The following is a 25,153-nucleotide window of genomic DNA, read 5'->3' as shown; positions in this document are numbered from 1 at the left end:
TGACAGTGAGAGCTGATTTAACTCGTTTCTCACTGCAGGGAGAAGAATCAGAGCCAGGGAGAACAGCCAATAGAAAAAAGAAAATGAATTAAAAATAAAATTAGTGCATTAGTACTTTAGCACTGTTAGGCATTCCAGAATCTCAGGGATAATTAACATTCTTAATATAAAATATTGATGTTATGCAGTATTAATGCAGCATCACAGTAAGAATTGACAGTGTTTAATGTTTCATAGCAGCCTCCTAGCTGAGCATAAAACTTTTCACAAGTGAAGAGAATTTAATTTTAGATTAAAAAATATTAAAACCTTCTGGGATAGAATGCAATTAACTCTTTCCTCTTTTCTATCTTTAGTATTTTACCTTGCATGGGTGTGTGCTAAGTTGTTTCAGTCGTGTCCGACTCTTCAACCCTATGGGCTGTAGTCCACAAGTTTCCTCTGTATATGGGATTCTCTAGCCATGGATACTGGAGTGGGTTGCCACTACCTCTCTAAGGATCTTCACAACTCAGGGATTGAACCCCTGTCTCCTGGTCTCCTGCAGCTCCCGCATTGCAGGAAGATTCTTTACCGCTGAGTCACCACAGAAGCCCTTCTTTATTTGGGACAATAAGGGATTGAACCCAGATCTCCCTGGGTTGCAGGCAGGCAGGGTTGCATTGCAGGCAGAAGCTTTAACCTCTGAGCCACCAGGGAAGCCCAATATAAATCACACCATTGCCTAAATCAGACATCATATTAAGAAGTGCAAAACTGTGACATTTTTAGTTCTTTCAGTCATTCTGTACTTATTAATTTCAGTTATCCTGTGTTTTAAACCATCCTTCCCACCACATCTAGTACTGTTTTAACAACACTGAAATGTAGTCTATACAGAAGGTGCAGAAAAACTTTTTAATTTTTCTCATTTAACTATCAGTGTTCATCATAATGAGTCAGTACCCTGGCAAACTCAAGTGTTCCATAAGGAGCATTGATTTATTTCTCTGTGCTTATACATATATATACCTCTATATCTATCTATATATTCTGGGATATTTATATACTTGACATTTTCTACATATTTTAGTGATCATTCGTTTCAAATCACAATAGACTCTAAACTAAATCAATGAGATCTAATGACTTCTGTGTCTTCTGTACAGACTCCATAATACTTTAGTAGCTTCTAATCTTTGGTAGAATTCTTTATGTTCAACATTATGCTCCCAACTTTTGAGTTTCCTGCCCATCACTTAAAGGAGATTTTCTCTGAGCATCCTCATGATTTCTATTGTTGAAAGTCATTTAATGAACAAAAATCTGGCTGCTAGGGGTGGTTTATTACTATTGGATTTCTATTGCCCTTATATATTTTCAATGGACAGTGTTAGAACATGCATTCAGAAATAAGAATATAAAAAACAACATGCATTGTTTTATTCAATCAAATATAAGCTTTACTATTTTTATCCTTTATGCTGAAAGGATATTTTTCTACATGCTGAAAGTTATTTTTAAAATAATACCATAATTACTTAATTTCTTTATCCTGCTACTGCTACTGCTAAGTCACTTCAGTCATGTCCGACTCTGTGCGACCCCATAGACGGCAGCCCACCAGGCTCCCCCATCCCTGGGATTCTCCAGGCAAGAACACTGGAGTGGGTTGCCATTTCCTTCTCCAATACATGAAAGTGAAAAGTAAAAGTGAAGTCGCTCAGTCATGTCCAACACTCAGCAACCCCATGGACTGCAGTTCCAGGCTCCTCCGTCCATGGGATTTTCCTGGCAAGAGTACTATACATAAAGTCTGCACAAGATGACAATACTATGACAGAATAAAATTTGAACTGTGGTGTTGGAGAAAACGCTTGCAAGTCCCTTGGACTGCAAGGAGATTCAACCAGTCCAGCCTAAAGGAGATCAGTCCTGGGTGTTAATTGAAAGGACTGATGTTGAAGCTGAAACTCCAATACTTTGGCCACCTGATATGAAGAGCTGACTCATTTGAAAAGACCCTGATGCTGGGAAAGATTGGGGGCAGGAGGAGAAGGGCACAACAGAAGATGAGATAGTTGGATGGTATTACTGACTCAATGGCATGAGTTTGGGTAAACTCCGGGAGTTGGTGATGGACAGGGAGGCCTGGCATGCTACAGTCCATAGGATTGCAAAGAGTTGGACAAGACTGAGTGACTGAACTGAACTGATAAAATCTGAGATTTCTTTACACATGTTTTTTGCCCTTATCTATACAGTTCTGAGACTGCATAAACACTTGGACTGATTTTTCTTACTCTATAAGGTTATATCACCAAAATTATATAAATTAGTTATATTTATTTAATTAATTTTAATTAAGAGATTTTTCTTTATACATTCATTTAACATTCTGATTATATAACACATACAAAATTATAGTATAAGTACATTCATAAGAATTCTTTTCATCCCTGTTCCTTCTACTTTGTAACTCCCTCTTCTTTGTCAGTTCAGTTCAGTTCAGTGCTCAGTTGTGTCTGATTCTGTGCAACCCCATGGACTACAGCATGCCTGGCTTCCCTGTCCATTACCAACTCCCGGAGCTTACTCAACCTCATGTCCATCATGTTAGTGATGCCATCCAACCATCTCATCCTCTGTTGTCCCCTTCTCCTCCTGCCTTCAATCTTTCCCAGCATCAGGGTCTTTTCCAATGAGTCAGTTTTTTGCCTCAAGTGCCAAAGTGTTGGAGTTTCAGGTTTAGCATCAGTCCTTCCAATGAATATTCAGGACTGATTTCCTTTAGGATGGGCTGGTTTGATCTCCTTGCAGTCCAAGAGACTCTCAAGTGTCTTCTCCAACACCACAGTTCAAAAGCATCAATTCTTTGGCACTGAGCTTTCTTTATAGTCCAGCTCTCTCATCCATACATGACTATTGGAAAAACCATAGCCTTTACTAGACTGAAATTTGTTGGCAAAGTAATGTCTCTGCTTTTTCATATGCTGTCTAGTTTGGTCATAGCTTTTCTTCCAAGCAGCAAGTGTCTTTTAATTTCATGGCTGCAGTCACCATCTGCAGTGATTTGGGAACCCAAAAAAGTAAAGTCCGTCACTGTTTCCATTCTTTCCCCATCTATTTGCCGTGAAGTGATGGAACCAGATGCCACGATCTTAGCTTTCTGAATGTTGAGTTTTAAGCCAATTTTTTCACTGTTCTCTTCCACTTTCATCAAGAGGCTCTTTCATTCTCCCTTGCTTTCTGTCATAAGACCTACACTACCTAGGAGCAAACAAGACTTTCACTATTTACTAACTGAATATGTTTGCCAAGTTACTTCATCATACTACATCTCAATTGTCTCACTGAAGAATGGAAATACCAACAGAAATTATGTGATAGGGTTGTTTTATTTTAGTGCATGTAAAATACTTCTGGGAACATACCATTCCTAAGAAAACCTGATAGTCATAACAGTTAAAAAAATTTTTTTATAGTAATTGTGCATGTTAAATAAGAATAATGGCAGTAATTCCCATTATTAAGGCAAGGACTTCTCTGTTACAAACTATCAAACCAAGTCATAAGTATAACATTATTCCTAAAAGGAGAAAAAATGGTAAAGAAAACAAATTTTACCAGTTAGATTTATCAAACACCATGCATATTAGACAAGTGTTTGTACATAGAAATTTGAAATATTAAAATGTTTGAAAATTATAACCATAAGCATTATGAGCTATTTTTCTTATTCATTTATATCTGTATAAATTCTTCTAAAGAGCAAGACTAGGGAAGCCTCCAAGTCTCTGTTCACCAATGGTGGATTCATTTGGCAAGACACTGAGAAAAGGAAGTACAGCGGGGCTCACTTTCATGTATTCACAATGACTTGTTTCTACAATAAATATTTCAATTGAAATTGCTTTGATTTGATTTTCAACTGTAAGGAAAAAATATTCAAGACATTTACTTCAAGGACTTATTCAAAAAATTAATGCTCCTAGTCTTTGAAGTATTGCAGAGAGTCATTGAAAGTTTAGATCTAAAGCACCAGGAGTTATTCTTGTGGCTCTTAGCTGCTCATTAGTTTGATGTATTTCTTACAGATACCATTACTGCCAGGCTGCTGATCGATTACAGTGCATAGCCTGACCTCAATATTCGATGACTCTAATTATTTTGGGTAGATAGTGAGAATTTTATTTTCAGAAAGCAAATGCTAGACAGCTTATCTCTAAATTGTATTTTAAGCAACTGATATTGTTTATACTAATGTGATTAGCAAGTATTTTAAGAATTGAAAAATCATATTTTATATAAATATATTTCTAAAAAATATCCTGAAGATTATCCCTAAAGAAAGAAAACAATGTTCCTGTTGAAATTGACATTTAATTTTATTAATAAAAAGAGCAGTAAAATTGATTTGACTGGTTTCAAAATAAGAAAATCATAACTATAGTTAATGAACAAAAAAGACAAAAAACAGTATAGTTAAAAACAAGCAACAAATAACTCTCCATTTTAATGTAAATGTCTATTTTTCACTCATAGAGTTCTCTCACACCAACATTATTCTTAACAAAGAGAAGATAATCTTTTCATTTCTTCTTGGCGCCAGAGAGAGATGCTCTTTAGAAAAATTTAATGCTTAAATATCACTATTTCCATATGGAAAAGTGAGTGAATGGGTGCTCTACAAAGATATACTATGACCATATCAAAACTCTTGTTTTCTCATCTAAATGCACATATGTACCATGGATTCACATTATTTCCTAGGGTGTAATGCTTTCTCAAATGTCATGTATGTATCAAAGTAAGTGAACAAATTGAAAGACGTTTTGCCATTATGACATACATGTGAATCTCCTCTTATCAATGAACAAATCAATTTTTACATTGCAATTTTTTTACCTTATTAACAACTCTGGGATTTCTTTGGAAGAAATGATGCTAAAGCTGAAGCTCCAGTACTTTGGCCACCTCATGCGAAGAGCTGACTCATTGGAAAAGACTCTGATGCTGGGAGAGATTGGGGGCAGGAGGAGAAGGGAATGACCCAGGATGAGATGGCTGGATGGCATCACAGACTCGATGGATGTGAGTCTGACTGAACTCCGGGAGATGGTGATGGACAGGGAGGCCTGGCGTACTGCGATTCATGGGGTCGCAAAGAGTCGGACACAACTGAGCGACTGAACTGAACTGAACTGAACTGAACATTAAAATTATTTCTGTAATTTTTAAAAATGTACCAGTATGTTTTCCATGAAATGTGGAAAAACAGATTTTCTCCTTTGGTCATACTGTTAGAACCTTTTGTAGAATAGTGCTCCACTGCAAAAATAAGGTTATTCATGTGGACACGACTGAGCGACATGAACCTCATGTAGTTTGATTTCCTAAGACAGTGTAAATAGTATGTCTACTTTCTTGGGGGTAAGATTAAAAAAAACATATATGTATTAGAAAGGTCCTGAGATTGTCCATCTGCCAGTGTGCTAGAAGCTGTGGAGGAGCTAGTCTCCTCCAGGAAGAATGACGAATGATTAAAGTCACGGAAGTACTTCTGCACTTATTCAGCTCATTTTAAACATGTGGAAATGCAACAACAACAAAATTAAGTCACTGGCTCAATTTCTCACAGCTCATAAGTACAGAGATTAAATTTCTAACCACTACCTATAATCACTATTTAGGGAGCATGGTTATTTCAGGGAAAACAGGGAGAATGTAAGACTGAAATTATGTGAGTAAGTGATGCCAAAGAGCAAGGAAAGAGGAAAGAAATTTAAGAAAGCAGCTAGCAAAAAATGTTATAAGTATGCCAGAAAAGCATTTTAAAATGTACTAGAAGGGCTTTTTGAATTTAGTAATTAAATATAATATAAAACTTCCATATAGACACAGAACAGAAAATATGCTTCCATTGGCAAGTCAGATTCTGAGTGAAGAGAGGAAGCGATTGAAGTGGTCATGCCCAGCTGATTTTTTATTCATCCAGGGGAAAAAATTAGTGAGAATACGAAAATGAACAGGAGTTCAAAGCTAAAATACATTTCTCCTACACTGAAGAAATCATCAGGAGTGGGGACTGAGTCTTTTACTTCTAATACATGCTACCTTGAACTCCAACTTCCTTGCCTGGTAAACCAGATGACTAAACTACATATTCTTTTTTTTTTCTTTTGCAGCTTGAAACTTTGGTGTCATGGAGCTCTTCCTCTGATACCTACATAGTGTTAAACAGAACTACTGTTTATGTTTTTCCTCATGGAATATCTTTGTCAATTCTGAAACCTACATTGACTTCTTTTGTCATTTATACATGCCAGCACGTACTGTTGGTTTGTGGTGTATTAAAGAACTGCACATTTATTTATGCATTTGCTGAAAACATGTTACACATTTTTTTCCATGTCCCCCCCCACCCCGACCACATACAAAATTCTCTAAAGAAACTTTCACATTTGTCATGATCAAGATCTAAGCAGTCATAGTATGCAGAGGAATAAGTAAGGCAGATTGGAATGTAGATTAAGTCAGGGTCTTATACAGAATTATACGTGCAAGCTAAGCTTTTGATTCAAGAGATAGGATGAAGAGATAGAATTACAAAAATAAAAAAGAATTTGACACATATATATTAAAAACTAGTTGAAATTAAAAAAAAATGAGCAGAGGGTTTCCCTGGTACCTCAGTGGTAAAGTTTCCACCTGCCAATGCAGGAGACATAGGTTTGATCCTTGATCCTGGAAGATCCCACATGCTGCAGACCAATGAAGCCCATGAGCCACAACTACTGGGCCTGTGCCCTAGAGCCTGTGGCCCTCCACTGCTGAGCCCTCGTGCTATACCTACTGAAGCCCTTGTGCTCTGCAACAAGAGAAGCCACCACAGGGAGAAGCCCAAACACTGCAACTAGAGAGTAGCCCCAGCTTGCCACAACTAGAGAAAAAGCCCACACAGCAACGAAGACCCAGCACAGCCATAACTAAATAAACATTGTTTTAAAATGAGCAAAATGTAGGGGCATACTTATAAACCTTCTTGAAGCAAACTCTGAGACTCTTGAGTGTCCACTGGGGAAAGATGCGGTAGGTTGTTAGTAGGATTCTAATTTGGAGGAAATTAGAATAAGAAAACATGCAAGACCTATAACAGATATTAGAAACTCTGTCTCCAAGATTGGTATTCAAACACTTAAAAATGTATCCATTGTAGCTTTAGAGCAATTAAAAAAAAAGCACTTAAAAATGACTTATTGCTGAGTCCAGTACTTATTAAAATAAAGATAATGGCATAGGACTTAATTAAAGGAATGATTGGACTGGATGAAGTACAATTAGATGTGGTACAAATTGTTAAGCATCATTTTCATTATAACTATCCCTAAGTACAGAGCATGTTGAGTAATATTCATAGGTATAAATGTTAAAATTTTAGAGCTAGGAATTACTTTTAAGAATTACTATCAATTTCTTTCATTCTTCAGTTGCATTAACAGATTCATTCATTTAACAAATGTTTGAAGAGATCTTACTAAATTCCAGGAACTATGCTAGGTAAAGAAATTTAGCAGATGTGAAATGAAACACATTACTATCTACATGCCATTATAAATCCTTCTCCCTAAAAATCCCCGGAGTTAAGATTCATGCTACGACATCATATGATGTTATACACTACCACTCCTTTCTGCAATCTACAGATGTTAACTGCATTTATTCTTTAAAAAATATTTTACTATTACTAGGCTTCCCTGGTGGCTCAGACGGTAAAGCATCTGCCTACAATGCAGGAGACCCAGGTTTGATCCCTGGGTCAGGAAGATTCTCTGGAGAAGGAAATGGCAACCCACTCCAGTACTCTTGCCTGGAAAATCCCATGGACAGAGGAGCCTGGTGGGCTACTGTCTATGGGGTCGCAAAGAGTCGGACACGACTGAGCGACTTCACTTACTATTACTCCGTCGCGGCTCTTGGTGTTTTAATAACCAAGCAGATAGTCTTTCAATATCAATTGTTCTTAGAATCCTGAACATCCCCCTACTATGAATGTGTCTTCCATCTTACTTGGGCCCCTGATATACATGAAAATGTTCTAGAATTTGACAGTACCAATAATCTAACATTTTCTCATAATTTAAATTCCAAATATCTTAATCTCTATTTTTAAATCTCAAAACAACAATTGACTCCAAATGATTTCTCAGCTTCTATAGTTCTCAATTACATCCATTGATCTTCTCAATTTTCCCAGCCCTTTATGCATTCTAGACTCCACTGTCCATCATTACAATCATTTACTTGTGTAAACCTTAATCAATTTTCTTCTTTCTCTGAAAATAAAAACAAATACAAAATTCCACATGTTCTCAACCTCCACTTAAGCATTTACTATGGCTACAGTTAAATGTAAAACCATAGTAAGTCAGCTCACTTTAGTTAATGATTCTTAATCTCAAATAGGACACCAAAACTACCCGGAATCATATTATACTTTCCTTTTTATTTTTTCTATTCTCCTTGAAAATTATTAAATGCCTTTTCATCTCTCCTCAAAACTCCAGCACACGCTTTCCTCTTCACTATCACTTAATGACCTTGTTTTCATTTTATAGAGAATATAAAAACAATGAAAAAAGTTTTCCAAGGACTATCACTGACACATACCAATATATCTTTTTCTGTGGCTGTACTGGTTTTATCTTTCCTGTAATTAAGAATATTGAAATTGTGATTATAGCTAATGTCAACTCTTCATATTCATTAGAATTGATAGTTACTTAATTATTCCAATATACTAATCCAGATAATGGCTTCTCATCTGTTCATATCACTGTACTCTCTCTCCTATATTATTATCATAAGCATACAGGTACACAGTAATATCTCATTACTTAGCACAAAGCACACAAAATCCTCCATTTTATGTGGCTTTTTTCTTTCACTTACGAGTAAAGCATTCAAAAGAATTGTTGATAATGTTTTCTGTAACATATTTTCTATAACACTTGACACTGAATATTATTCCTTTGTTCATGAAAAACATTTTCACTCGATATATAGGACCACACTTGTTTTCATCCTACCTCCCTGGCCAATCCTTCTTCATTTCATTTACTGCTTTTATTATTATTATTTCTTGAACTTCTATCATTTATGGTGCCCCAGGGACCATTCTTTAGAATTTTCTTTTCTTTACATGAACTCATAGTTTAGACAACCATGTCAAATTTTATAAATTTAAATCAATGTTTCTAAAAATTTTCCCATTAATGTCTCCCTAAGGGGAAAAATTAAATTGAATTTATATTCTCCCTAATGAGAGAAATTAAATATTAAGAATATGAATTTGTCATATAGGTTTGAACTATGGAGAGTCACAACACACTGTAATAGCCAAGAATTTTCCACCCTCTAAGAATCAATTTTTACTTCTTTGAGGGAGATATCAACCCTATTGAGAGTGAATGCTTTAAATTTTATTTATATTCTGATAAATCTCAAATATATAACCTCAGAAAGAACCTCTTATCTGAACTCTGTACTCATAACCTGCTGCCTAAATGACATTTTGTCAGTTAATTTTAATAAGTATCTCAAATTAAAAGGGTACCAAATCAAAATGTTGATATTTATCTTCACTCTTTTAAAGCTCCTCCTTCTGAAATATTTCCCTTCTTAATTAATGATAAGGTAATTGCTATATTAGTTTAGGCCCTAAATTTTCAGAGCATCTTTGATTCATCTCTAGCACCATTCCATCAATACATGCTATTGATCTAACTTAACAATTTATCCAGCATCTGACTGTTTCTCATCATTTCTATTACTAATACACTTGTACAATCCACCATGATTCCTCAGCTGAATTACTGTAATAACTCCTAGCTTCTCTCTCTGATTTTTTCCTGTGCTGTTCACTCACCCAACCCTAGGATTTTCTAAGTGGCAACTTAAAAAATACATAAATCACATAATAACTAAATCTTCTAATAGCATTCCATCTCACTCACAGAAAAAGTACATAAACTAGTCTATATGATTCGCATTTGAATCAGCTCTTTGATCTCAACTTTGACTTCTCACCCAGTCTTTCCTATCTAGCTAAATTACTCTCTTTGATGGTCTTTAAACACACAAAGCAAAGCATTTTACCATTCAAGGGTAACTGAGACTACTCTTCCTTCTAATGGACTTCTTCATGGATTGCTATGGAATATTCCATCTATTCATTCTGTGCTATATCCTCAAAATCATTTTGTAAATTTTTTACTGACCGTCCTATTTAAATTAGCATCACATTTACCCTTGTTTCTGTTTTCTCTGAAATCCTTACTACCATCCAGCATTCTACATTTACCTAATTATTTGATACTTATGTCCTCTTTCATGAATTTAAGTCTCATGTAGTCAAATATAATATTTCTTTATTGTTGTATGTATACCAGGATGCAAGCACCTTTACAAATAAGATGCTGAAAAATATAATTATAATGTACTTAATTATAATTATATGAGCAGAGAAAAAAGATTATGGACATATAAACAATTAAAATATATAAAAATTAAAGAAAAACAGATTAAGGAGGAAAGAGCGACAGAGGGGTACAAGGAGAAAGGGGTAGAAATAGAGACAGACTGACAGAGAGGAAGGAGAGAGAGAGAAATTAGAGAGATGTTTCTTTCTAGAAGAATAAATTCTATGCTATATAGATATAAAATAGGTATAAATTATGATAGCCTTTTCAGAAACTTTAAAAGTTTTTTTTCAAAGTAATAGGAATAATATCTCCATTCTAATCATGAGAAAACTTTACACAAACCCAAAGGACTAAGTACCTGACTAGTAAGGTACTTACTAGTAAGATAAAGGAAAGACTAAAATCTTTTCACATACCAGAGGAAGCAGTGCAAACTTGACAACTAAATGTAATGTGGTGCCCTGGACTGATTCCTAGAACACAAAAAGAATACTCATGGAAAAAAACTGGTGAAATTTCAAGCTTTACATTTTGATAATAGTAATATACTGGGACTTCCCTGATGGCCCAGTGAGTGGTTAAGAATCTATCTGCCAGTGCAGACACTGGTCTGATCCCTAGTCTAGGAAGATCCCACCTGCCATGGAGAAACTAACCTGTGTGCTACAAATACTGAAGCGCCCACGCTCTAGAGCCCATGTGCAATAAGAGGAACCACTGCAATGAGAAACCCATGCGTTGCAACAAAGAACCCCCAAATGAATTAAAAAAAATAGTAACATAGTAACCTCTGGGGTTTTTTGTTTGTTTGTTCAGTTTTGATAAATGTACCACTGTCATACAGGGGAAATGATGGGCATACAGGAACTCACTATACTACCTTTGTGATGTTTCTGCAGGTCTAAAATAAATTCAAAATAAAAGGTTTATTCAAAATAAGAGCAGGATTTTTGTAAGAGAGAGCAATATGGTCAAGAATATTGTTTTATTTTTTTAATATAAATATATTTAATTGGAGGTTAATTACTTTAAAAATATTGTAGTGGTTTTGCCATACATTTACATGAATCTACAATGGGTGTGCATGTGTTCCCCATCCTGAACCTCCCTCCCACCTCCCTCCCCATCTCATCCCTCTGGGTCATCCCAGTGCACCAGCCCCGAGCACCTTGTCTCATGCATCGAACCTGGACTGGTGATTCATTTCATATATGATATTATACATGTTTCAGTGCCATTCTCCCAAATCATCCCACCCTTGCCCTCTCCCACAGAGTCCAAAAGACTGTTCTATACATCTGTGTCTCTTTTGCTGTCCTGCATATAGGGTTATTATTACCAACTTTCTAAATTCCATATATATGTGTTAGTATACTGTATTGGTGTTTTTCTTTCTGGCTTACTTCACTCTGTATAATAGGCTCCAGTTTCATCAACCTCATTAGAACTGATTCAAATATATTCTTTTTAGTGGCTGAGTAATATTCCATTGTGTATATGTACCACAGCTTTCTTATCCATTCATTTGCTGATGGACATCTAGGTTGTTTCCATGTCCTGGCTATTATAAACAGTGCTGCTATGAATATTGGGGTACATATGTCTCTTTCAATTCTGGTTTCCTCGGTATATATTCCAAATGGTGGGATTGATGGATCATATGTCTCTTCTTTTTCCAGTTTTTTAAGGAATCTCCACACTGTTCTCCATAGTGGCTGTACTAGTTTGCATGCCCATGAACAGTGTAAGAGGGTTCCCTTTTCTTCACAGCCTCTCCAGCATTTATTGCTTGTAGACTTTTGGATCGCAGCCATTCTGACTGGCGTAAAATGGTACCTCATTGTGGTTTTGATTTGCATTTCTCTGATGAGTGATGTTGAACATCTTTTCATATGTTTGTTAGCAATCTGTATGTCTTCTTTGGAGAAATGTCTGTTTAGTTCTTTGGCCCATTTTTTGATTGGGTCGTTTACTTTTCTGGAATTGAGCTGTAGGAGTTGCTTGTATATTTTGGAGATTAATTCTTTGTCAGTTGCTTCGTTTCCTATTATTTTCTCCCATTCTGAAGGCCGTCCTTTCACCTTGCTTATAGTTTCCTTTGTTGTGCAAAAGCTTTTAAGTTTAATTAGGTGCCATTTGTTTATTTTTGCTTTTATTTCCAATATTCTGAGAGGTGGATCATAGAGGATCCTGCTGTGATTTATGTCGGAGAGTGTTTTGCTTGTGTTTTCCTCTAGGCGTTTTATAGTTTCTGGTCTTACATTTAGATCTTTAATCCATTTTGAGTTTATTTTTGTGTATGGTGTTATAAAGTGTTCATTTCATTCTTTTACAAGTGGTTGACCAGTTTTCCCAGCACCACTTGTTAAAGAGATGGTCTTTTCTCCATTGTATATTCTTGCTTCCTTTGTCAAAAATAAGGTGTCCATAGGTGTGTGGATTTATTATTTTAGAAAGAGAAACAAAAAATATGTCTGGTGTCATTTGGTGTCATCGTCATTTAGTTGCTATGTTGTGTCTGAGTCTTCTACGACCCCATAGACTAGCCTACCAGGCTCCTCTGTCCATGGATTTCCCAGGCAGTAATACTAGAATGGGTTGCCATTTCCTTCACCAGCTGGTCTTCCTGATCCAAGGATCAAATCAGCCTCTCCTGCTTTGGCAGGCAGATTCTTTTCCATGGAGCCACTTGGGAAGCCCAGGTGCCATTTGACCAGAGTCCAAATAAGTGAAGAGCAAGATAGAGCCATTCAAATATCCAGAGGAAAGATGCTCTAAGGAGACACATGCAAAAATTCTGAGTTGTGTTTACAAATTATCCATTATTGTTCATGAATAACACGAAAAATGCTTCTAGAAACACAGCTAGAACTTGAGAGAGATTTATCTGCTTTTGCTGGTCAATAATATCACTCAAACTTTTAATTCTGGCTTACCCTACAATCTGGACTATTGTATATTATATAAAATAATAAACTTATTTGCAATAGGCATTTCTTTGCCCAGTTAATTAGACTCTGCTATACTTTGAAACGGGGAAAGCAATGGCACCTCACTGTAGTACTCTTGCCTGGAAAATCCCACGGATGGTGGAGCCTGGTAGGCTGTAGTCCATGGGGTCGCTAAGATTTGGACACGGTTGAGTGACTTCTCTTTCACTTTTCACTTTCACGCACTGGAGAAAGAAATGGCAACCCACTCCAGTGTTCTTGCCTGGAGAATCCCAGGGATGGGGGAACCTGGTTGGCTTCTATCTATGGGATTGCACAGAGTTGGACACGACTGTAGTGATTTAGCAGCAGCAGCAGCGTACTTTGAAAACTCCATTTCTTTCTGACTCATGTAATAGTTAATAAGAAATTTTTTTTAATACTATAAAATACTAAAATGAAAAATCATCAGTTTCAAAAATGTATGTCATGTACACTTATGTGACATTAGCTTCTATATTATAATTTCTTAGAATTAAAACAAACATGCTCATATATCTTAAGAAAATCCTCTTAAAATATATGTGGAACTTGAAGACATCAAGAAAACCAGAACTATCCTTCGTAAATGGTGAATAAAATTTTCTGAGAAGCCTGAGTAGTCATAAAATATAATTTAAACACTTTTGGAATCCATGAGCATGGGTTACCATCTATAAATCTTAAAAACATAAATACAATATCCATTGTTGCCTTTTATAAAAATCATGAAGCATTTGGCCCCACAGAAAAGTCTGCCATTTAATGCTAATGTGAAAGATTCATATGCAATACTGTTGTTCACCAGTTAAGTTCCAATTTCTTTATATAGAATGGTAGTAATGTTCATAGAGTCCAATAAAATCCCATGGATTTTGGATGAGAAAGCATGAAAAGCTTACAGAGAATATAGAGCATTTGCTGAAATTGTATAACAGACTGCAGACATGTTGCTAAAATATAATAAAGTACAATTTTAAGAACTAATTCATATAATGTAATATTAATAATGAGTTAAATCATTTGTGTATTTTCTGGAGCAAGAGCAAGGTTGTTAAAATTAAAATGAATTGTATTATTTTTGTTTCATTTAAAAATCTTTGCAAATTAATTTTAAAAATTAAAGAAGAAAAATAATTTATGAATTTGTGATCCTTGTGGTACATTAATCTATAAAAAAGATTTGAATTTTTTCTGGTTATTTGGCAGCTTCTAACTATCACAGATCAAACTAATTACAGATGGGTTTTTATAAAAATCTGGCTATTGCTTTTCTTTCTCATATAATAAGGCTATACAAATAAGACGTTTAAAAATGAGAGCAAATGAAAACTACTAAAACAATCAGAGCACAAAGTTATTAGGATAATTAATCAGCAAATTGAATGCTACTAATTCCCTGGGGCACTGATTATCTTTTGTGAAGTTCCACACAATTCTATGTAATAAAAGAAAGGCAAAAAAGACTTTGTCCTTTTTTCATGACTTTATAAATATACTTGTTATATTGTTTCTCTCAGTAAAATTCATTGCATAAAAAGGAATGCTAAGAAATTTTTGACCCTTATTAGCATATGGCATCCCACATCACTTTTCAGTTCAGTTCAGTTCAGTTCATTTCAGTCCTTCAGTCATGTCCGACTCTTTGTGACCCCATGAACCGCAGCACGCCAGGCCTCCCTGTCCATCACTAACTCCCGGAGTACACCCAAACCCATGACCATTGAGTTGGTGATGCCATCCAACCATCTCATCCTCTGCCATCCCCTTCTCCTCCTGCCCTCAATCTTTCCCACATCAAGGTCTTTTCAAATGAGTCAGCTTTTTGCATCAGGTGGCCAAAGTATTGGAGTTTCAGCTTCAACATCAGTCCTTCCAATGAACACCCAGGACTGATCTCCTTTAGGATGGACTGGTTGGATCTCCTTTCAGTCCAAGGGACTCTCGAGAGTCTTCTCCAACACCACAGTTCAAAAGCATCAATTCTTCTGTGCTCAGTTTTCTTTGTAGTTCAACTCTCACATCCATACTGACCACTGGAAAAACCATAGCCTTGACTAGACAGACCTGTGTCGACAAAGTAATGTCTCTGTTTTTTAATATGCTGTCTAGGTTGGTCATAACTTTCCTTCAAAGGAGTAACCGTCTTTTAATTTCATGGCTGCAATCACCATCTGCAGTAATTTTGGAGTCCCCCAAAATAAAGTCAGCCACTGTTTCCACTGTTTCCCCATCTATTTGCCATGAAGTAGCTGACCATTAATACTGAAATTTTTTTTCAGAACATAACATAACATTAACTTCCTTCATGTATAAACGATCACTCCATAATATGTCCCTAAAAAAAGGAATATTTTTTAAGTGCTAGCTTATTGTATTTTGGTTCAAGATGAAAAAATACGTAGCAATGTGTTCTTGCCATAAGTATGGACTTCTAATAGTGGACAGATCTCTAAGATTCTAATAGACTTTGAAATGATCTTTGTTAAACTTTGTTTCACAGAGGAAAGAATGGAGGATCTGAGAGTCAAATGACTTGGACAAGGTCACATGCTACTTCTCAGAGGAGTGAAGAGATAGATACACTTCTAACACAATATTATACCATCTTACACTATATTCCAGGGCTTAATGTGTGCTGTACTTTTTTCCTATCCTTATCCTGGTATGTGTTGGAGGAGTTAATAACATTTGTAAAACTATTTTCCCCTTCTATTCATGCCACAGATGGACACTACTATGCCATTTGGTTAAGTTTCTTTTCCTCAAAAATGAAATAATGTAGTGAGTCACAAAAAGTTAGACTTACTTACCTAGGTTATTAAAAAATGACATTTTTTATGATGAAATTAAAATGCTTAAACATGATTCAAAGTGTTCTCCTGAATAAAATACAATGTTTGTCTTTCAGCTATGATTCTTTGTGCATATAAATTTCTTGTTCTTGGGAAATACATAAAATATGTGAAATAATTAGATAATTTTCCTTGAAGACATGGTTATGTTGGAACTATTATAATGGAAAAGAAGGCCTATGAACTGTTAACAGATTACTTTTACTAATAATTGCTTATTAAGTTTTTCCAAATATGGAAACTTGTGACTTATATTTGTAGACAATGAAAAGGCCTGAGTGACAGGAATAGGGTGAAAGGCATAAGGAAACCTGTACCTTCTGCATAATTTTTCTGTAACTCTAACATGTCTCTAAAATATGAAGTCTATTAATAAATGTTTTTAATGTTCTATAATGTAATCTTTCACTATTAACTTTTGCCATGAGAGAATTGTTTGATTTCATTGACCCTTTTTTCTTTTTCCCAGTGAAGAGTTCAAGATGTTATGCTATGGATGGATAATTCAGTGATAAACTACTCTGCTCTTCTTTTATCTTTTTGAGAATAACTTCTTAGTTCTATGTCATATTATTGAAGTATATAGATGTACTGGGAAAGCTAATATTAATGAAACATTATTTATTTTAAGTCCTTAGTAATCATAAATAAAATAAGCTAGAATATTTATTCTATAGATAAAATATTAAAATTATATGGTGAGAAAATACCTAAGCAAAAGGATGTATGCTATTTCTGTAAACTTTTAAAAATAAAAACATATGGCTCAGATGAGTTCTAACTCAGATCATCACATACTTCTTACTCACTTAAGTCATTAAAATAATAAGTATCACATATTTAGCATTTAAAGTCCTGATATTATTAAGTAAATGCAGTCATATTGTTGTTGTATTAATCTATGACTTTCCATTTAAAAAATTTCTTTTCTGCCCCCTAACAGATATCTGCTGTAATTGTATATAATGTTGGAAATGTCAATTTATTTATACATAATAATAAGAACATATTCTCACATTACATAGTTCCACATTACATCATTCCTTTGCTGTTGTGTGTGTATGTGTGTGTGTGTGTATGCATTTAATTTCCAAAATGAAAAGAAAACACTTTAAGCTGCTTCTCTTTAAGTGGTTAATAGTTTTTACAATAAAACAAGTGACTGCTTTACTTATTTAAAACACAGTGCTATGGTTATTATTTCAATGTTGATTAAGCCCACATTTTAAAAGTGCAAGATAACTTATTTTTAGATACTAATTGTGTTCCATGATGGAATTGACGAAAAACATCACAATTTTAATCCAGTTATTGACTACAATTCGAACAACAAGGCTATGACATGCAGTACCAAACTTATATACTGCCAAGTAGATACATATTCTGATCATAGTTTGGTAAGTCTTCTAATGGATTTGGCATGTGGTCAGCTGAGTTAAGGTCATGCTCAAAATCCTTCAAGCCCCAGCTTCAGCAGTATGTGAACTGAGAACTTCTGGGTGTACAAACGGGGTTTACAAAAGGCAGAGGAACCAAGATCAAATTGCTAACATTCATTGGATCGCAGAGAAAGCAAGGGGATTCCAGAAAAAAAAAAAAAAAATCTGCTTCATTGACTAAGCCAAAGCTTTTGACTGCATGGATAAGAACAAACCGTGGATAATTCTTAAAAAGATGGGAATACCAGACACCTTACCTGTCTCCTGAGAAACCAGTATGAAGGTCAAAAAGCAACCATCAGAACCTTCAAGGAACAATGGACTGGTTCAAAATTGAGAAAGGAGTAAGACAAGGCTGTATAATACCACCCTGGTTATTTAACATATATGCAGAGTACATCATGTGAAATGCCAGGCTGGATAAATCACAAGCTGGAATGAGATGGCTGGGAGAAACAGCAACAACCTCAGATATGCAGATGAGCCCATTCTAATGACACAAAGTGTAGAGGATCCGAAGAGCCTCTTGATGAGAGAGAAAAAGCTGGCTTAAAACTCACCATTAAGCAAACTAAGATCATGACATCCAGTCCCATCGCTTCATGGCAAGTAGAAGGTGGAAAAGTGGAAGCCATGATAGATTTTCTTTTCATGGCTGCAAAATCACTGCAGACAGTAACACGCAGCCATGCTTGTTCCTCAGAAGAAAAAGAATGAAAAACCTAGACAGTCAATCAGAAAACATAGTGATCATTTCGCTGATAATCATCCATATAAGCCAAAGCTATGGTTTTCACAATAGTCATGTACAGATGTGAGAGCTGGACCATAAGAAGGCAGAGTGCTGAAGAACTGAGACTTTAAAACTGTGGTGCTGGAGAAGACCCTTTAGAGTGACTTGGACTTCAGGAGATAAAATCAGTCGATCCTAAAGGAAATCAAGCAAAGTTGATTTGCCTGGAGTAACAGGCAAATTTGATCCTTGGAGTACAGAATGAAACAGGGCAAAGTCTAACAGAGTTTTGCCAAGAGAACTCACTGGTCATAGCAAACACCCTCTTCCAACAACACAAGAGAAGATTCTACACATGGATATCACCAGATGGTAAATAACAAAATCAGATTGATTATATGCTTTGCAGCCAAAGATGGAGAAGCTCTATACAGTCAGCAAAAATAAGACCAAGAGTTGACTGTGGCTCAGATCATGAACTCCTTATTACCAAATTCAGACTTAAAATGAAGAAAGGAGGGAAAACCACTAGACCATTCAGGTAAGACCTAAATCAAATCCCGTATGAAAGTGAGAAATAGATTCAAGGGTTAGATTTGATAGACAGAGTGCGTGATGAACTATGGATGGAGGTTTGTGATATTGTACAGGAGACAGGAAGCAAGACCATCCCCAAGAAAAAGAAATGCAAAAAACCAAAATGTCTGTCTAAGGAGTCCTTACAAATAGCTGTGAAAATAAGAGAAGCGAAAAGCAAAGGAAAAAAGGAAAGATATACCCATTTGAATGCAGAGTTCAAAAGAATAGCAAGGAGAGATAAGAAAGCCTTCCTCAGCTATCAGTGCAAAGAAATAGAAGAAAACTTAGAATGGGAAAGACTAGAGATCTCTTCAGGAAAATTAGAGATACCAAGGGAATATTTTATGCAAAGATGGGCTCAATAAAGGACAGAAATAGTATGGACCTAACATAAACAAAATATATTAAGAAGAGGTGGCAAGAATACACAGAAGAACTGTACAAAAAATATCTTCACGACCCAGATAATCATGATGGTGTGATCACTTACCTAGAGCCAGATATCCTGGAATGTGAGGTTAAGTGAGCCCTAGGAAGCATCACTATGAACAAAGCTAGTGGAAGTGATGGAATTCTTGTTGTGTTATTTCAAATCCTAAAAGATGATGCTGTGAAAGTGCTGTACTCAATATGCCAGCATATTTGGAAAGCTCAGCAGTGGCCACAGGACTGGAAAAGGTCAAGTTTCAATCCATCCATAAGAAAGGCAATGCCGAAGAATGCTCAAACTACCGTACAATTGCACTCATCTCACATGGTAGCAAAGTAATGTTCAAAATTCTCCAAGCCAGGCTTCAACAATACATGAACCATGAACTCCCAGATGTTCAAGCTGGTTTTAGAAAAGGCAGAGGAACCAGAGATCAAATTGCCAACATCTGTTGGATTATCACAAAAGCAAGAGAGTTCCAGAGAAACATCTATTTCTGCTGTATTGACTATGCCAAGCCTTTGACTGTGTGGATCACCACAAATTGTGGAAAATTCTTAAAGAGATGGGGATACCAGACCACCTGACCTGCCTCTTGAGAAATATGTATGCAGTTCAGGAAGCAACAGTTAGAACTGGACATGGAACAACAGACTGGTTCCAAATAGGAAAAGGAGTATATCAAGGCTGCATATTGTCACCCTGCTTATTCAACTTATATACAGAGTATATCATGAGAGATGCTGAGCTGAATAAGCACGAGCTAGAATAAACATTGCTGGGAAAATATCAATAACCTCAGATATGCAGATGATACCACCCTTATGGATAGAAAGTGAAGAAGAACTATAGAGTCTTTTGATGAAAGTGAAAGAGGAGAGTAAAAAAGTTGGCTTAAAGCTCAGCATTCAAAAAACTAAGATCATGGCATCTGGTCCCATCACCGTATGGCAAGTAAATGGGGAAATGGTGGAAATCTGACAAACTTTATATTTGGGGGTTCTAAAATCACTGCAGACAGTGACTGCAGCTATGGAATTAAAAGACACTTACTCCTTGAAAGGAAAGTTATGACTAACCTAGATAGCATTTTAAAAACCAGAGACATTACTTTGCCACAAAGGTCCAACTAGGCAAGACTATGTTTTTTTCCAGTAGTCATGTATGGATGTGAAAATTGGACCATAAAGAAAGCTGAGCACTGAAGAATTGATGTTTTGAAATGTGGTGTTGGTGAACACTCTTGAGAGTGCCTTGGACTGCCAGGAGATCCAACCAGTCCATTCTAAAGGAAATCAGTCCTGAGTGTTCATTGGAAGGATTGATGCTGAAGTAGAACCTCCAATAGTTTGGCCACCTGATGTGAAGAGCTGACTCATTTGAAAAAACCCTGAAGTTGGGAAAGATTGAAGGCAGGAAGAGAAGGGGATGAGATGATTGGATGGCATCACTGACTCAATGGATCTGAGTGTTAGTTAACTCTGGGAGTTGGTGATGGACAGAGAGGCCTGGTGTGCTGCAGTTCATGGAATTGCAAAGAATCAGACACAACTGAGAGACTGAACTGAACTGAAATGAAATCAATCCTGAATATTTATTGGAAGTACTGATGCTCCAATACTTTGGCCATCTGATATGAAAAGCTGACTCATTGGAAAAGACCCTGATGCTAGGAAAGATTGAGAGCAATAGGGGAAGGGGACAACGGAGGATGAGATGGTTAGATAGCATCACCGACTCAATGGACATGAATTTGAGTAAATTATGAGAGAGTGAAGGACAGGGAAGCCTTTCATGCTGCAGTCCATGGTGTTGCTGAGTCGGACGCGAATGAGCAACTGAAGAAGAAGAACAACAACAACTGAGTTCTTAATTGATATTTTTGTTTCTAAAGTAACAGAATCTACATATTTCTAGTGTCTTGGACACTAGAAAGATGCCACCCTAGAAATAAGATATTTCTTTACATTGTGCTGACCATCTCAAACATTTCTATGGTTCCTGTCCTAATTTAAGTATCATTACCCACCTGTTTTCACTATACTTTCATATAATTATCTAAATAATCTGATTTTCTCTCTTCCTTCTTTTTGTTCTATTTCTCTTTCTTTTCTCATTCTATGCACCATAATAATATTAATAAAGCACTATACAAATGTTTCAGAACAAGAAATAGAAACCAAGCTTTTTCTATTTTCACCAAGTTTCACCAACCAAGTGAAATTTTAACAAGCATTAATCTTCCACTTAAAGAACTTAGGTTTTGGTGTTAAGGCACAAAGTCATAGTATATAAGGGAAAATGTGATACTTCTAATAAAACAACTACATTTAATAAAATAATTGCATATACTGTAAAGGAAATTCTAAATAAAGTATTTCCTTGGCCTTCAACCGGTTTCAAATGTTTGTGCATTTTAGGATTCACTTCATAGTGCATCTTCCTGTCTTCTAAGTTTAACATATTTTACTGAAGAAAAGAATTACTAGGCTGTATTCTTTTTCATTCAAACAGTTTTTGAAGTCCCACTTAATTGTGAAAATTTCAAAAAGTGAATAAAGTATATGAATTATTTGGAAATAAATGATCAAATCTAAAATAATGGTAATAATATTGAAAAAGAGAAAAAAATATTGGAAAAGCAGAGCTTAGTCTAACACATTCCTTAGTTTAGACAATTAATTAAAAAGTAAGCATTCTTATTTATAAATGCAAATGGAGATATTTTAAAGCTAGAGGTTGGCACTCTGTATTAATTAATATACTTAAAACACACTTATATCCACTTTCCTTTCTATTTAAATATCCTCTTTGTTCTTCTACTTTGATTTTGTTTCTTCATGCAGTGAGATCATTAATTTTGTTATATTCCTCAACTGCTTTAGACTTTTTCTCGTGTGCTGCTCCAGCATTTAACAAGGTTTTCTTAGCTTTTCAGGTTCAATGAATTTGTGAAAGTTGAAGTTATGTGCATTTCCAATCTTTTTGTTTGAAAACCAAGGGGAATTGAAGCAGTTAGGGGCTGCAGGGCAGCAGTCAACTATTACTGTTAAAAAAGATAATAATATAGTGTTAACTTTGCTAGGGAAAGTAACAAGGGAATACAAAACTAGGTTTGCAGTTGAGTAGAGAAATATTGACTCCTCCAAAGTAAATAGAAGACACAAAATACAGAACATTTCACAGAGCAATATGCAGACGTTAGGTCAGCCTTCAAGTCATTTACTACAAGCCAACTAAATTAACCAGAGAAAACTAATGCTACAGGGAAGAAGGCCAAGATTTTATCCTTAGATAGATCATTTAGTGACAAACTGTTCTTCTCTTCTTGATCCTTTTGAGGATGTCTTTACAGTATCAGTTCATCTTATTGGAAATATATAGATTTATTGAGACATTCAACATTAGTGAAAGTTAATTGACCATAAGCTCTCAGCAATCTTAAATAAAATAATGAGCTAGAATCTCCATTCTGTATTTAACATTAAACATGTACAGAGTGAGAAAGCACTCTGGACAAAGGATGGAGATTTATAATAAAAAGGCTTAAATTAGTTATAATTTAATTCATTATATATGTTATACATTTACACTATTTAAATTATGAATATTACTTATTGACCAGTCATACTAAAGTGAAATTGTAATAAAATAATAAGACATAATATGCCTAAATAAATTTTCTTTAAGAAAAATATGCATTAAAAAAATTCTGACTTTTATGAGGCAAACACAGCATTACAATTAATCTCAGTTTATCCATGCTCTATGTACATACACATTTTTCTATTTATAAATCTATCATTTATATTTAAATACAAATAGATTTTAATTTAAAATATTAGAGAGGAAGAGCAAGCAGTTTCAGCTTTGACAATGAGACTGGGAAGTGTCAGAAAGTGTCAGAAAGGAAGACAGAAAGTTAGGACTGAACCAAAGTGTTTGTCAGAACTGGGCAGGCCAGTTCTTTCAGTGAAGGGAAAGGAGTCATCAGGCTGCTTTGCTGTATTTTACTCCACTACCTACTGCCTACACCATAAGTATTGAAGAAAAGACTATTTAATGAGTCTTCTCTAGTCATTGAGAAGACATGGCTTATGGTACGAGCATGAATCAAGCATAATCATCAACTGAGTAATTTGGTTTTCCATTATGGGCCTCAATTTCTTTGGTACTGAAAGAAGAAATTAGCTAATATTCTTCCCAAGCACTAAAATTTTATGATTATATAAAGTGAAGTTTCAGACGTAAATATATTCTCCTTTAATTGTATTTTTAAATTGCTAAGGACTCATTTCTTTTACCTCTTCAGTACTAGTGGATAGCCATTAAGTACCAGTGGATATCCATTAAAGCCATGTGGAAGACTTAGATACTAGTCATGAACATTCTGTTTTACTCTCAACCAAAAAAAGAAAAAAAAAGAAAAATGGTGGTCATTTTAAAATAAGTGAGAGCTGAGTGAGCTTTCAGGTCCAGGAATATGAAGAAGGCACAGCATGGACTTTTCAGTACAAAGCGTCGATTCATATTCTGAGCACAAATGGGAGCAGTAGCTTTGGAAAAGAGACAATCTCTCTCTCTTTTTTAAGGGGTCTCTAGTGGATTGGACTTCAGAATTAACTTATAAGTGGGAAGCAGCCATGCTTCATCCCATGTGGAGTGATGGGGCTGTGACAAGTGGGAGTGAGTAGAACCCTCCTAATTGCTCTCTGATTTAAACCTTTTCGATAATGCTGTGCTGGTGAAAAGTACTGAAACTGCATAACTTTTTTGGTATTTTCTAATATTATATAAAATATTACCAACAGGATTTCTTTGCTCTTAAATCACTGACTATTGCAAATAAATGTGGAATTTATGTATTAATGGGGTCATGGTTAGCCAGAAAATGTAACCTAATCTGCGTAATTATTAAGGTATGAGAGGAAGAGGGCTTCCCTGATAGCTCAGCAGGGAAAGAATCTGTCTGCAACGCAGGAAACTCTGGAGATGCAGGTTTGATTCCTGGGCTGGGAATATCCCCTGGAGAAGGAAATGGCAACCCACTCCAGTATTCTTGCTTTAAAAATACCATAGACAAAGATGTCTGACGGTTACAGTCCAAAGGTTCCCAAAGAGTCAGGCACTGTTGAGCAGGAGCATGGACAAGGAGAGGGAGATAATAACTGAAATGTTTCCTCTCCATGAGTAGTGTTTCTTCCTGAACTGAGCATCCTGCATGTTAATTTTAGAATCAAAATTTGTCCTAAAGTGAGAAACAAAAAGGCATAATTTTTTTTGTTGTTGCTAATCAGAGGCTATATCTGTAGGTCTCATAAAAGAATGTGCATAGAATTCTGCACTTAGAATTGTTAGTAAGTCTTGATTTGGGGTAAATTAATTTAATCCCATGAGTCTAATTAACAAATATAGCATATGTGTTACAACAGGTACCAATCTGGTCAGACAAATAAAAAGTAATTCCTCTCTGTGACAGGGCTGTGTGTATATGTGCGTGTGTGTGTGTGTGTGTGTGTGTGTGTGTGTGTGTTTACATGTGATGAGAGAGAGAGACAAAGATAGAGACAGGAGAAAAAAAGAAAGGAAGGAAGGAAGGAAGGAAGAAGGGAGGGAAAATAATTTGCTGCATGAAAAACTGAAGAGATGTTATAAATCAGAGACATTAATATTTGGTGATAGAAG

Source organism: Capra hircus, chromosome 12 (assembly GCF_001704415.2).
Source record: "Capra hircus breed San Clemente chromosome 12, ASM170441v1, whole genome shotgun sequence".
NCBI classification, from domain to species: Eukaryota; Metazoa; Chordata; class Mammalia; order Artiodactyla; family Bovidae; genus Capra; species Capra hircus.
The sequence above is the reverse complement of the archived record's forward strand: the minus strand, read 5'-3'. Positions refer to the sequence as shown.